Below are 11985 nucleotides of genomic sequence, written 5' to 3' on the forward strand. Positions count from 1 at the left end.
GGGTTGCCACTCTGGCTGGTGAGCACAAGAATCAAGACTTGGGCAAGCATGACAGAAAATGGCACCCACTGGTACATATGCGGGCTGTATAATGGGGCTGACTGGGTTGAGCTGGGCTTCAGTGCATATTGATATGTGTGAGAGCTGAATGGGATGTGGGACAGACTGTATCAGTCTGCTGTACATGCTGGCAAGCACAGGAACCAGGGCAGGGGGCGGTGGGGGTTATTGTCGGTCACTCCAACTAGGCTGCAGCTCCCACTGGTTTGTGAGAGGGCCGAGGGTATGGTGGGCAAGCATCGAGCTGGGCTCCAACACTCATTGGTTCAAGTAGAAGACAGGGCTTGAGATGTGGGGGTGAGAAATTACTGCCACAGGTTCATCCATGGATAAGGCCACTGTACGTGTAAGTGGTTGCAACTGCAACCACCAGCATGTGTATAAGCTGATTGGGGTGATGAACTGTGCTAGACCCTGTACTAGCAAGCACACACAAGGATCTGATGTGGGAAAACCTCAGATGAAGTTTTTGTGAAAATCCCCCCAACTGAATCACTGGACTCAGAACCCCAGCCACAGAGAGAATTGCAGGTTCTATGGTCTGACCGTAGAGTGTATGCGTCAGAGCTGGGCCTCCTCAGAGGCTCAGACAGAGCAGTGGACAGCATATCCAGACGCACATGGAGGATATGGCAGTACATTGGAGCCTAAAGAGGACACCTCGTACCATGACAGAAGACAGAATAAATTGAACCAACTACCCCAGTCAAGTGTTGGCAGTGAATATCTGGGCAAATGGAGATTCTAAGGTGAACTATGTCAGCCAGTGGGTTCTGGAAAGATTTCAATCTGCTTGGAGTGGCAAGATCAGCAGTAATCCAGAACTGTTAGAACTATCAAAACCTTTTGAGCTGCACCCTGGAAGCTCCCCCTACATCGGGGACCCTGGGATGGCACTGGGTGACTGTCCCCATCCCAAGATAAGAAGGCCATTGGGAGGCTGAGTGCAGCTTCTCCCCTTTTTTTCTCTTCCTCTTCCCTTCTCTTCTGTGATTTTGCCTTTCCAATACACAAATCTTAAAGTTATGAAAATTCATGCATTCATCAAAATAACAGCATACAAAGTAAACACAGAAAAACCATTTGATCTTTCTATAAATTAACAATGAAAAAATCTAAGAAACAAATTGCAAAAACAATTTCATTTATGTTAACTTCAAAAAGAGTAAAGAATTCAGAAACTAACTAAATAAAATATTAATACACTGAAGTCTACAAGATATTGATGAAAGAAATTAAGACAAACAAATGGAAATGCATACTGTATTTGTGCATTGGAAGGCTTACTACCATTAAAATGTCAATAATACCCAAAGCAAACTACAGATTCAAAGCAAAATCTAGCAAAACCCCAATGATATTTCTAAAACAAACAGAAAAATCTATTCCAAAATACATATGGAATGTCAAATGATCCAAAGAGCCGAAACAATCTTAGAATTGAGCAAAACTGGAGGACTAGAACTTCAAAACTTCATACAAAGTTACAACAATCCAAAGTATGGCACTAGCATCATGATAGATGCATAGACCAATGGCATAGAAAAAGTGAGAAACAGTCATTAATCAAGGATTTTTGACAAGGGCATCAAGACCATTCAACAGGAAAAACAAAGTCTTCCAACAAACAGTTCAGAAAATGTGATAAGCACACACAAAAGAATAAAGGTCACCTCTTATCATCATTTGTAAAAATGAACTCAAAATGGATCAGAGATGTAAGTACAGGACCTAAAACAATAAAACTCTTAGAACACTCAGAGAAAAACCTTAAAATAATAGATTTGGCAAGGATTTCTTGAGTATGACATCAAAGATGGAAATATATATACAAATATATACTCGATAAATTTACAATTCTTGGGATTGTTTGGTCTAGTGGTTAGGAAACTCCTTTGCACACTTGCTTCCCAAATCAAACTGCCTGGCTCAGGTAGCTGGGTCGGTCCCTACCACCTGCATGGGAGACTGGATTAAGTTCTTGCCTCCCAGTTCGGGCCTGCCCTAGCCCCCAGACATTGTAGGTGGGTGGGATGGGAAGATGTATACTCTCTTTCAAATAAATAGTAAATAAAATTTTGGTTCATCAAAAGACACAATCAAACAGTATAAAAAGGCAATCCACAGGAGAAAATATTTGTAAGTCATGTATCTGATAGGAGAGCAATGTCAGGAATAAATGGAGGACATCAAAAACTCAACAACAAAACCCGATTCAAAACAGACAAAAGAGTTGGACAGATATTTCTCTAAGGAAGATACGTGACAAAAGTACCCAAAAAGACGCTTGGTATCACTGATCATTAGGAAAATGTAAACCAAAAGTGCATCATACCAATCACAATGGATTCTAGCAAAACACATCACATGTGGGTGAGGATACAGAGAAATTAGGAACTCTACACACTGCAGAAGGGAATGTAAAATAGTGCAGCCACTCTGGGACACAATGCAGCTGCTTCCTAAGAAGTGCGAGTGCAATTACCAGATGATTTAGTGACTTATGATCTAGCACTTCCGGCTTTATGTAGATAGCTAAAAGAACCAGAAGCAAAGACAGTTTCAAAGAGAAATTTGTACACCTGTGCTTCCTAGCAGTGTTCCTCACAATAGCTAAAACAAATACAGGAACAGATCAATTGTTTGGCTAGGAATTAAAAGACAAGCAAAATGCAGTATATTCATACAATACAACATGATTCAATGTTACAAAGGGGGAGAAATTCTGCTATACGCTACAGCATGGATGAGCTAGAAGAACATCATGCTAAATGAACTAAGCCAGTCACACCAAGACAAAAACTCTAAGATCCACCTCAGACGGGGTCCTTGGGGTAGTCAAAATCAGAGAAACCAAAGTGGAGCAGGAGGAGCTGTGGGAAGGCAGAATCAGGAGTGTGGGATACAGCGCTTCAGTCGTTAAAGATGAAGAGAGCTCGGACGGCAGTGACGGTTGCACAACATCACTAATGGATTAATACATGCAACTGTATGTACATTTACACATGGGGAAGCTGCTAGGTGGGTGTGTATTCTACCGTACCAGAGAGGAGAGAGAGAAAGACAGAGAGAGAGGAGAGAAGAAAGAGGAGGGGCAGCAAATGAGCACAGGTGAGTTGAGATGGGCAGGTACTGTGAACGCACGCCTCACCTTCATTGGTGGGTACTTATGATAAGGAGCTGCCCCCGTGGCCAGTTCAATGGCTGTGATTCCAAAACTCCAGATATCAGCTTTGAAATCATAACCTCAGACCTGCAAAGACAGAGAAATGTGTCTGATTACTCCTACCAGCCTGAAAGTGCTTTTCTAAAAGACAGTTTCTAAGATACATCAAGAACACTGAAAGTGTTCACAACTTTAATCTATAGCAGTATTAAGGTTATAAAAGCAATGTGAATGCTTTCCAATAATGCAGAAATTATTAACTATAATATTACTCACTTCAAAGAATATTAATTGGAAGCACTGCTTATAAATTCAATATGGACAATATGTGATAAAATATTGACAAAAATGATACTGTTCATATTTTTTTTAATTTAGATCTCTTCAAATATTCTGATTATTATGTTTATTTATTCATGTATTTATTTATTTGACAGAGCGAGAAAGAAACAAACAGCCTCCTCTGGTTCCTTTCCCAACTTCCCCAAGAGCCAGGAGCCTATCAGCCCAATGCCAGAGTCAGTAACGTAAACCAGGCTTCCCACACAGGTGGCAGGGACCACAGCCACCTGCTGCCTCCCAGAGTGCGCGTTAGCAAGAAGCTTAAGGCAGGAAAAGGGCCGAGACTCAAGCTCACGCACTCCAGCATCGGATGCAGGTAACTGAACTGGCATCATACACCACTCCCTGATTTAGACACCACCACAAACAGGTACATACTCCAGTTTAAAAAGATTAGAAAGAACTAAAAAGTTTCATGGTGGTAGTAACTCTTATTTCCCTGATGCTCTATTATGGTATTTTACCACCTTAATCTCTAAAATGAAAAAAGCTACAAAGGGTGTGACTATTTCTATGAAGCTATTAACAGAAAAGTATTGGTACAACCAAACAGTATATGTTTACAGATTTTAATCTTCTTTGCAAAGTCATACAGGAGAAATTGGCTTGGGCATATTAAGACCTAAAATTACAGCTCAATATTATGTGCTGCCCTGCCAGCTGGTAAAATAGGAGGGTACCTAATGCTGTCAGCGTAACTTCTCCCCACTCTGCTCCTGTAGATAAAGTCCTGCAGCCCAGCAAGCCTCTGTCGCACAGACCAGGAGCAGTTCTGTTTATCCCTGTGTTGTCCTCAGTCACAGCACCCAGAGGAGAGTTGGAGGAGGGAGGGAGGGCTCACTGTTTCTCAGTGTAACCTCAGGTGGCCCTGCAGCGTATGCAGTGTCACCCAACCTTGGACTGGGCAGATGTGTGACTGATAAAATGCCGTCAGTCTCATCTGTCTACTGCAGGTGTGGGGTATTTCAGCATCTCCATCATCATTACTGACATAGTGGACACAAGTGATAAAAACAGTGAGAAATGAATTCAAGTCTTCACACCCTGAGTCTGCTACACCACTAAGACATCTATGCAAAGCATCCTTAGAGGACTGGAAATGCAAAGCCCTCCCTGGGTGGTACCTTGGGAAACATCACTGGGTGAACGCAGTTTAGAAACCATCAGCAAGCAGAAGCGCAGGCTGGAGCACTGAGGGAGGCTGGAGGAGGGAAGGGGCAAGGACAGGGTCCTGGGAGGAGTGCCATTCAGGAGTGGGATGGCCAGGAACAGAGAGGCTGCAGGAGGAGACGAGGAGGTAAACGGAGCCAGCAGGGTGAACCACGCGGGTGTGGGCAGTTTTCTCACACACTAAGAGGACAACTGGTCAGAAATAACCAAGAAGCACTGGGTTACTTCTGAGAGCAGGCAGGTTCCTTAATGTGATGGCATGAGCGACACCGAACGACCGCCACCAAGAGAAGGCCATTCCAGAAACAGCAAGGCAAGCTGGATGTGAAACCATGAGGTCATGTAAGCTGTGCTAAGGAAGGTATGACAGCCATCTTGATCACTGTATCCATCAGGCTGTCTCCGGCATGCGTAAATCTTCATATGCCCTCTTTAAGTTCTACAATGCGTTGTTTTCTTTTGTTTTGGTTTTCAGGGTAACGTCTTAACTAAAGAACAGACATGTTTTTCCAAATCAAACAAAAGCAGACACTACCAAGATTTCTCAGTTTTATAACAAAACCTTAGACCATTTTCAAAAGACAAGGAACTCAGTACCTGCTCCATCACCTCAGGGGCCATCCAGCAAGGAGTGCCAACAAAGGTCTTTCTCACTTTGTTTCGCGTCATATCACCACCAGTTGCCAAAAAAGCACTAACTCCGAAGTCTAAAACAGAATACACCATGAAGACATTAAAGCTACTGTTTTAAGAAACAAAGCACAGTCACTGTACCATATGCAAGTAAGATAAACAGCATGCTAATTTCTTTTTTAGCTGAAAGTTTTGATAAATTGAGACATCACTAACAGGTTTCTTACTCCATTCCTTTCCAATACTACTTATCATCATCTCATACTTTACTTGTTGCTACAACTGAATCTACACTCTGCCATCACATTTATTCTTTTTTATTATTATTATTACTGTCGTTCTGACATGGCCTTCACGGCTCAAAAACCCCAACCGAACAAGTTAATCCTTTATGTAGTGGCATTCAAAGAGTGCTAAAGAACCTGACCCAAAATAAATTCAAAACAATCCTACCTTTACATTCTCTTTTTTAAAAGATTTACTTATTTTCATTAGAAAGACAGATTTACAGAGAAGAAAGACAGAAAGATCTTTTTTTTTTCTTTTTTTTAAATTTATTGTTATTGTTATTAACATTGTATTATGTGATACAGTTTTATAGGGACTGGGGATTCTCCCCACCCTTCTCACCTCCCTCCCCCCATAGTGGATTCCTCCACCTTGCTGCATAACAGAAAGATCCTTCTATCAGCTGGTTCACTCCACAAACACCCAAAACAGCCAAACTTCTTCTAGGTCCCGCACTTATCTCAGCTGTTCCACTGCCCACCCAGTGCCCTGGTTGTAGCCTGGGAAAGCAGTCAAGAATGGCCCAAAGCCTTTTGGTTCATCTACTCCATGGAATACTACTCAGCTATTAAAAAAAAACAAAATGCAGTTCTTTGTGGCTAAATGGGCCCAACTGGAAACTATAATGCTAAGGGAAATGAGCGAATCCCAAAAGGTTAGATACCACATGTTTGCCTTGATTTAACCTGTAATTTTTGTTTGGTTGTTTGTTACTTTTTGAACCTGTCATTGATACTGTCTCAACCCAGGTGTTTTGAAGAATTGAACTTGCATTATTTTTAACATATTGCTTACTCAATACTATGCCAATTAATTCCATAACATTGTATATTGATGCTGATGTTTTGTTGGGGCTTTTAACTGACCGGAAGTTTACTCTGTTAGCTCTACCTTCAGACCAGAGAAGGTCTCCCCAAGAAGCCACTGAACTTATCTGGACAATAAGATGCTGGACTTTATGCTAGGTATATGCTTGCAATGAAGGAATCTCAACTGAACTTGAACTGTGGTTATGCAGCAAGGTGGAGGAATCCACTATGGGGGGAGGGTTGTGGGAGGGGTGGGGGGAATCCCAGTGCCTATAAAACTGTATCACATAATACAATGTTAATAACAATTTAAACAAATAAATAAAACTTTAAAAAAAAAAAAAAAAGAAAGAATGGCCCAAAGCCTTGAGGCCCTGTGTCTGTGTGGAGGACTCAGGAGCTCCTGGATTCGGATCAGCTCAGCTCCAGCCACTGTAGCCATTTGGCAGGTAAACCAGTGGGTAGGGGATTTTTCCTCCCTATAAATATGATTTGCCTTTCCAATAGAAACAAATAATCTGTTAAAAATTGTTATTATCTTACCTGAAGGACATGAAGATAAACTACCTTCTAAAAGTCGAATACATAATTTCAGATCTCGGTGGGTTTTCTTTTTCCTGCCAAACCCCTGACCATTCTAAGAGTCTGAGAAGAAGCTGATGTGACTGTAAGCCAGCTCTGGGTGCGGCTGACAGGAGCCTCAACAAGCAGGTGTTTCAGCATTCTTGGCTTCAGACTCCAGCTCTTAGTGCTTCAGTCCTGAAGCTGCCTGGCACTTCATTCTCCCAGGACAGACACCACTCCACATTTCTAAATACAGTGAGGATTCCAGCCAACTATAGAATGATATGAGAACCCCTACAGGAATATTTTAATAAGTCTAAGGGAGTGGACAACTGAGAAGTTAAAAAAAAAAAAAAGAAAAGAAAAAATATAACATAGAAAATAAAGGATGTGGGCCGACATGGTGGCATAGCAAGCTAGAAAACCTCCCCCTGCAGTGCCAACATCTCACACAGGCACCAGTTCAAGTCCCAGCTGCTCTACTTCCACTTCAGTTCCCTGCTTGTGGCTGGGAGAGCAGTGGAGACTGGCCCAAGCCCAGTGGGAGTCCTACAAAAACTTCCTGTCTTCAAACCAGTCCAACTCCAGCCACTGCAGCCATTTGGAGTGTGAACCAACAGCTGTAAGATCTCTCCTCCTCCTCCCTCTCTCCCTCCCTCCCTGAGTGAGTAAGTGTGTGTGTGTGTGTGTGTGTCTATTTCTCTCTGTAATGTTGCCTTTCCAATAAAAATGCAAAGAAGGAAGGGAGGGAGGGAGGAAAGGAGGGAGGGAGATAGGGAGGGAGGGAGGGCAGGCCAAAGAGAAAGAGTCTACAGGATGTGCCGACCTGTGATGTAAGTAGTGGGTTCAAAAAGTCGTTACCTGCAATCTGAACTGATCCATCTTCTCCAAGGAGGATATTCCCAGCTTTCACATCTCTAATTTAAGAGGGAAAAAGTCACATATTAAAAAACACCTCTTACATGAAGTAACATAATTTAGTTGCTTACAATGTTGACAGAATGTTCATAGTACTTAACCCTTTCTTGTTGTTTTAAAAGGTAGTAAGGCCAATAGTTAAAATTATTAAATTTTGGAAGCTTCAAAAGGCCCACAGAAAGATAAAAAAAAATATGTTTGCTTTGGTACAAAAAACTTTGAAATCTATGCACTACCCTATATAAAACATATTTCTATGCACTTCTTGAAGATCATTCATAGTTATGGATTTCAAAATTTTTGCATCAAAATAAACAAAATCCTGGGCCCCCAAGCAGTAGTCTAGAGGCTAAAGTCCTCGCCTTGCACTGGGATCCCATATGGCCATTTCTGTCCTGGCAGCTCCACTTCCCATCCAGCTCCCTGCTTGTGGCCTGGGAAAGCAGCACAGGATGGCCAAAAGCCTTGGGACCCTGCACCTGCGTGGGAGACCCAGAAGAAGCTGTTGGCTCCTGGATTAGCTCAACTCCAGCCATTGCAGCTGCTTGGGGAGTGAATTAGCAGATGGAAGATCTTCCTCTCCGTTTCTCCTCTTCCCTACAGATCCCACTTTGCAATAAAAAAGAAAAAACCCACAATCCCATGTTCTAGGAACTCTTGAAATGCTTTCCATGTTAAAATTCAAATAATAAACAGAAAGCTACCATAAGATACAGCTTTGTCCTATAGTATCTAGAAAAACCCAAATGATTAAATATGTTTAATTAGGATAACAGTAGCCAAAAGAAGTGGTCTTCAATTACTATAACCTAATTCCACATCTTAAAATACACTTTTTTTCTAAAAATTGCCAAATTGTTACCACCTTGCTGCTCCAAAACCCACTCCCCGCCTAACTGATCAAAAAGATTGGCATTTAATGATCTGAGTATCGGTACACACACACACACAGATGGGAGGTGCTCCCATTCACTGGCTAGCTCCCCACAAGCCTGCAACGGCCTACTGGCTTAGACCAGGCAAGGCTCAAAGCCAGGACTGCAATCCACGTTTCCAGTGTGGCTGGCCGGTACTCACTCCTGAAGAGCTGCTACTGCCCGCCACGGTCTGCGTCGGCAGAAAATCCAGCACAGAACTGAGGCACGCTGATTTAAGGTGTATCTTTTTAAATGATTTTTTTTATGATTTATTTATTTTCATTACAAAATCAGATAATACAGAGAGGGTGAGAGACAGAGAGGAAGATCTTCTGTCCAATGATTCGCTCCCCAAGTGACCAAAACAGCCGGTGCCAGTATGGGATCCTGGTATATGCAAGGCAAGGACTTTAGCCACTGAGCCATCGGGCCAAACCTGAGATGTGAGTGTTACCCATGAGGGCAAACCCCTGGTCTCTCCTATTGCATGTTTAAATCATCAGCATGCAGTTGAAATCGGGGCTATGCCAAGTCCAAGAGTGTAAGACAAATAAAATGTATATATTCAGGCCTTTGTATTTTTATTAATTATTTGTAGTAAATCAAGGACTACATATATTCTTGTTTTACAAACCTAAAATAAACATCATTAAAAAGACCTATGACTGGGCCCAGCCTGATAGCCCTAGGAGTTAAGTCCTCTGCTTGCACGTCCTGGGATCCCATATGGGCGCCAGTTCTAATCTCGGCAGCCCCACTTTCCATCCAGCTCCCTGCTTGTGGCCTGGGAAAGCAGTGGAGGCCAGCCCAAAGCCTTAAAACTCTACACCTGTGTGGGAAACCCAGGAGAGGCTCCTGGCTTCAGATTGGCTCAGCTCCAGCCGTTTTGGTCACGTGGGGACTGAACCATCGGACGGAAGATCTTCCTCTCTGTCTCTCCTCCTCTGTATATCTGACTTTATAAGAAAAATAAATAAATCTTTATTTTTAAAAAAAGACCTATGACCATCTTGTTCAAGTTTAGTTTTGTTTCAAATATAATCAATCCAATTCTTCTAATTACTAAAACATGCAACTATGACACAACAAAAATGTCCATTACATTATTCATTTGATTTACAACCTATTTTCTTTTTTTGTTTGTTTGTTTCACAAGCCCGTGAAGAATTTAATAATAGAAAAGAAACTATTTTGAAGAAATAATAAAAACAATATCAAAACCTACGGGTGGCAGCAAAAGCAGCACTGTAAAGGCTACTGATCTTATAACCTGCAGGATGGTTGCTCTGTATCAGGGAGAACACGCGGTATTTGGCCTTTCAATATTAACTTATTCCACTGAGCACAATGGTCTCCAGTTGCGACCACTGCAACCTCTTTTCTTCCAAACAACAACAGTAGTGGCAGTGATGGTGATGACGTCAGTGGCAGGAGCAGTGTCTCAAAAAATCAAAAACTCCTACATGTAGCAAATCTATCTTTTAGACCCTAGAAAAACTCTCCCACTGGGTGCAAGGCGCCCACTGCAGCCCTGTTCCCGGCAGTATGATTCACTAAGAGCAGCAGAGATTAAAGTCAGTTACATCCGTGAAACAGAATGGCCAACCTGCATGTTGTGACAAGAAACGCCCTGGTTAAATAAACAAATCACACAGGAAAGCAATACATTTTATGGGGTACTATTAATGTTAGACACACACACTCCTTCCCACACTCATGTATAACCACTGAAGAGCCAAAGAATAGTTCCTTTTATGGAAACGGATGGAAGCAAAATTAAGCAGAGCAGTATCTGAGTATCTTTCTGGAATATGCTCATGTGCCCATTTTGGAATTTAAATTAAATATAATAAAATAACCCAGGGAAATGGAGGCTAGGCCATGGGAGCAAGGCCTCGGCAGACAGTTCGCCCTCTCTGGTTTTCTTTTCCTCGGCCTACTGGTCACACCAAAGTAACCAGGATTCCAACTGGCACACATATTAGGATTTACAACTAGCACACCTATGATGCCATGATAGACTAGGCTAGCAGAATGTTAAACCGTTACTGATATTAGACACTGGCGTCATACGCAGCAGCTTAACACACGGTGCCACAGCACTGGTCCCAGACTGTTTTAACGGCTTCTGATTAGCTGGATATAAACTGCCCACCAGCCAGGATCAATTGACGGGCGACCCAGATGCAGTCCTGGACTTCCAACCCGGGCCTGGCCCAGCCCTGGCTACTGCAGCCATTTGGGGAGTAAGTCAAGATGGAAGAGCTCTCTCTGTAACTCTGCCTTTCAATAGCAACACCTGTGTGTATGTGTACAAGTATACATGCATGTGTGTGTGTGTGTGTGTATACATGTATGTATGTGTAAAAGGGGGAACTTTACAGTACTGTCAGCATTGTGAAATAATTCCTCTTAAAGACACGGATCACTGGCTTTTACGTTCCTTTTTTATCATGACCTTTTTTATTTTAACTTAAATTCTCTAAAATTGTTTCCAAGTTTAGTATTTTTCAATTAAGTTATGTGAGGCAATTTTCTGATGCAAACAGAATACTCTCTCCGGAGAGTTTATCAGAAAATCACCACAGCTTCTTCCGTCTTTGTCTTGGTCTTTGAGAATGGCCTGCAGCTTCTTTCTTGTGTAATCTGGTGGCCCGAGTTTCTTAAATAAAAGGACTGTTATAGAGTCAACTAAGCACAGCAAAAACATTTTTGAGCTGATGACGTAACGGGTAGTGGAGACAGAGAACTCCAGGAAACAGAAGGCTGGGTGGAGGATTCACTCCAGTATCAGTGGACTAGAATGTGGTTAGCATTAGCTAGCACGGTTCTGAGCTGCTGGGACATTATGAGATCGCCATCCTTATCTTGGAACAACTAGTGGTCAAAGAGTCAAGAACACTGCATTTGAGACGCAGTTTATTTCCATTTTTTGTCTTTTCGAGTATATTCTCCTAGATGAGCCATTTAATGGAGACTAGCAAACCAGGAGAAGACGCGCTCCAGGAGGATATTCTCCTAGATGAGCCATTTAATTGAGACTAGCAAACCAGGAGAAGACACGCTCCAGGAGGTGTCTCTACTGCAGAAGAAAAGGAGGACTTGGGATGAATCAGTT

The 11985-nt window shown here is 42.3% G+C and overlaps 1 long non-coding RNA gene across 1 annotated transcript; it reads right to left on the reverse strand.

Annotated features, from left to right (window-relative positions):
- Nucleotides 1–3169: 3169 nt before the first annotated feature.
- LOC121166689 lies at nucleotides 3170–8136 on the reverse strand. The gene is made up of 3 exons (XR_005885459.1): nucleotides 7894–8136; nucleotides 5336–5445; nucleotides 3170–3313 (listed from the first exon to the last, which is right to left on the reverse strand). It is a non-coding gene; the product is annotated as an uncharacterized LOC121166689 (long non-coding RNA).
- Between the last annotated feature and the right edge of the window lie 3849 nt (nucleotides 8137–11985).

Source organism: Ochotona curzoniae, unplaced genomic scaffold, assembly GCF_017591425.1.
Source record: "Ochotona curzoniae isolate NIBS_2020 unplaced genomic scaffold, NIBS_Ocur_1.0 patch204, whole genome shotgun sequence".
Taxonomy (NCBI): Eukaryota; Metazoa; Chordata; class Mammalia; order Lagomorpha; family Ochotonidae; genus Ochotona; species Ochotona curzoniae.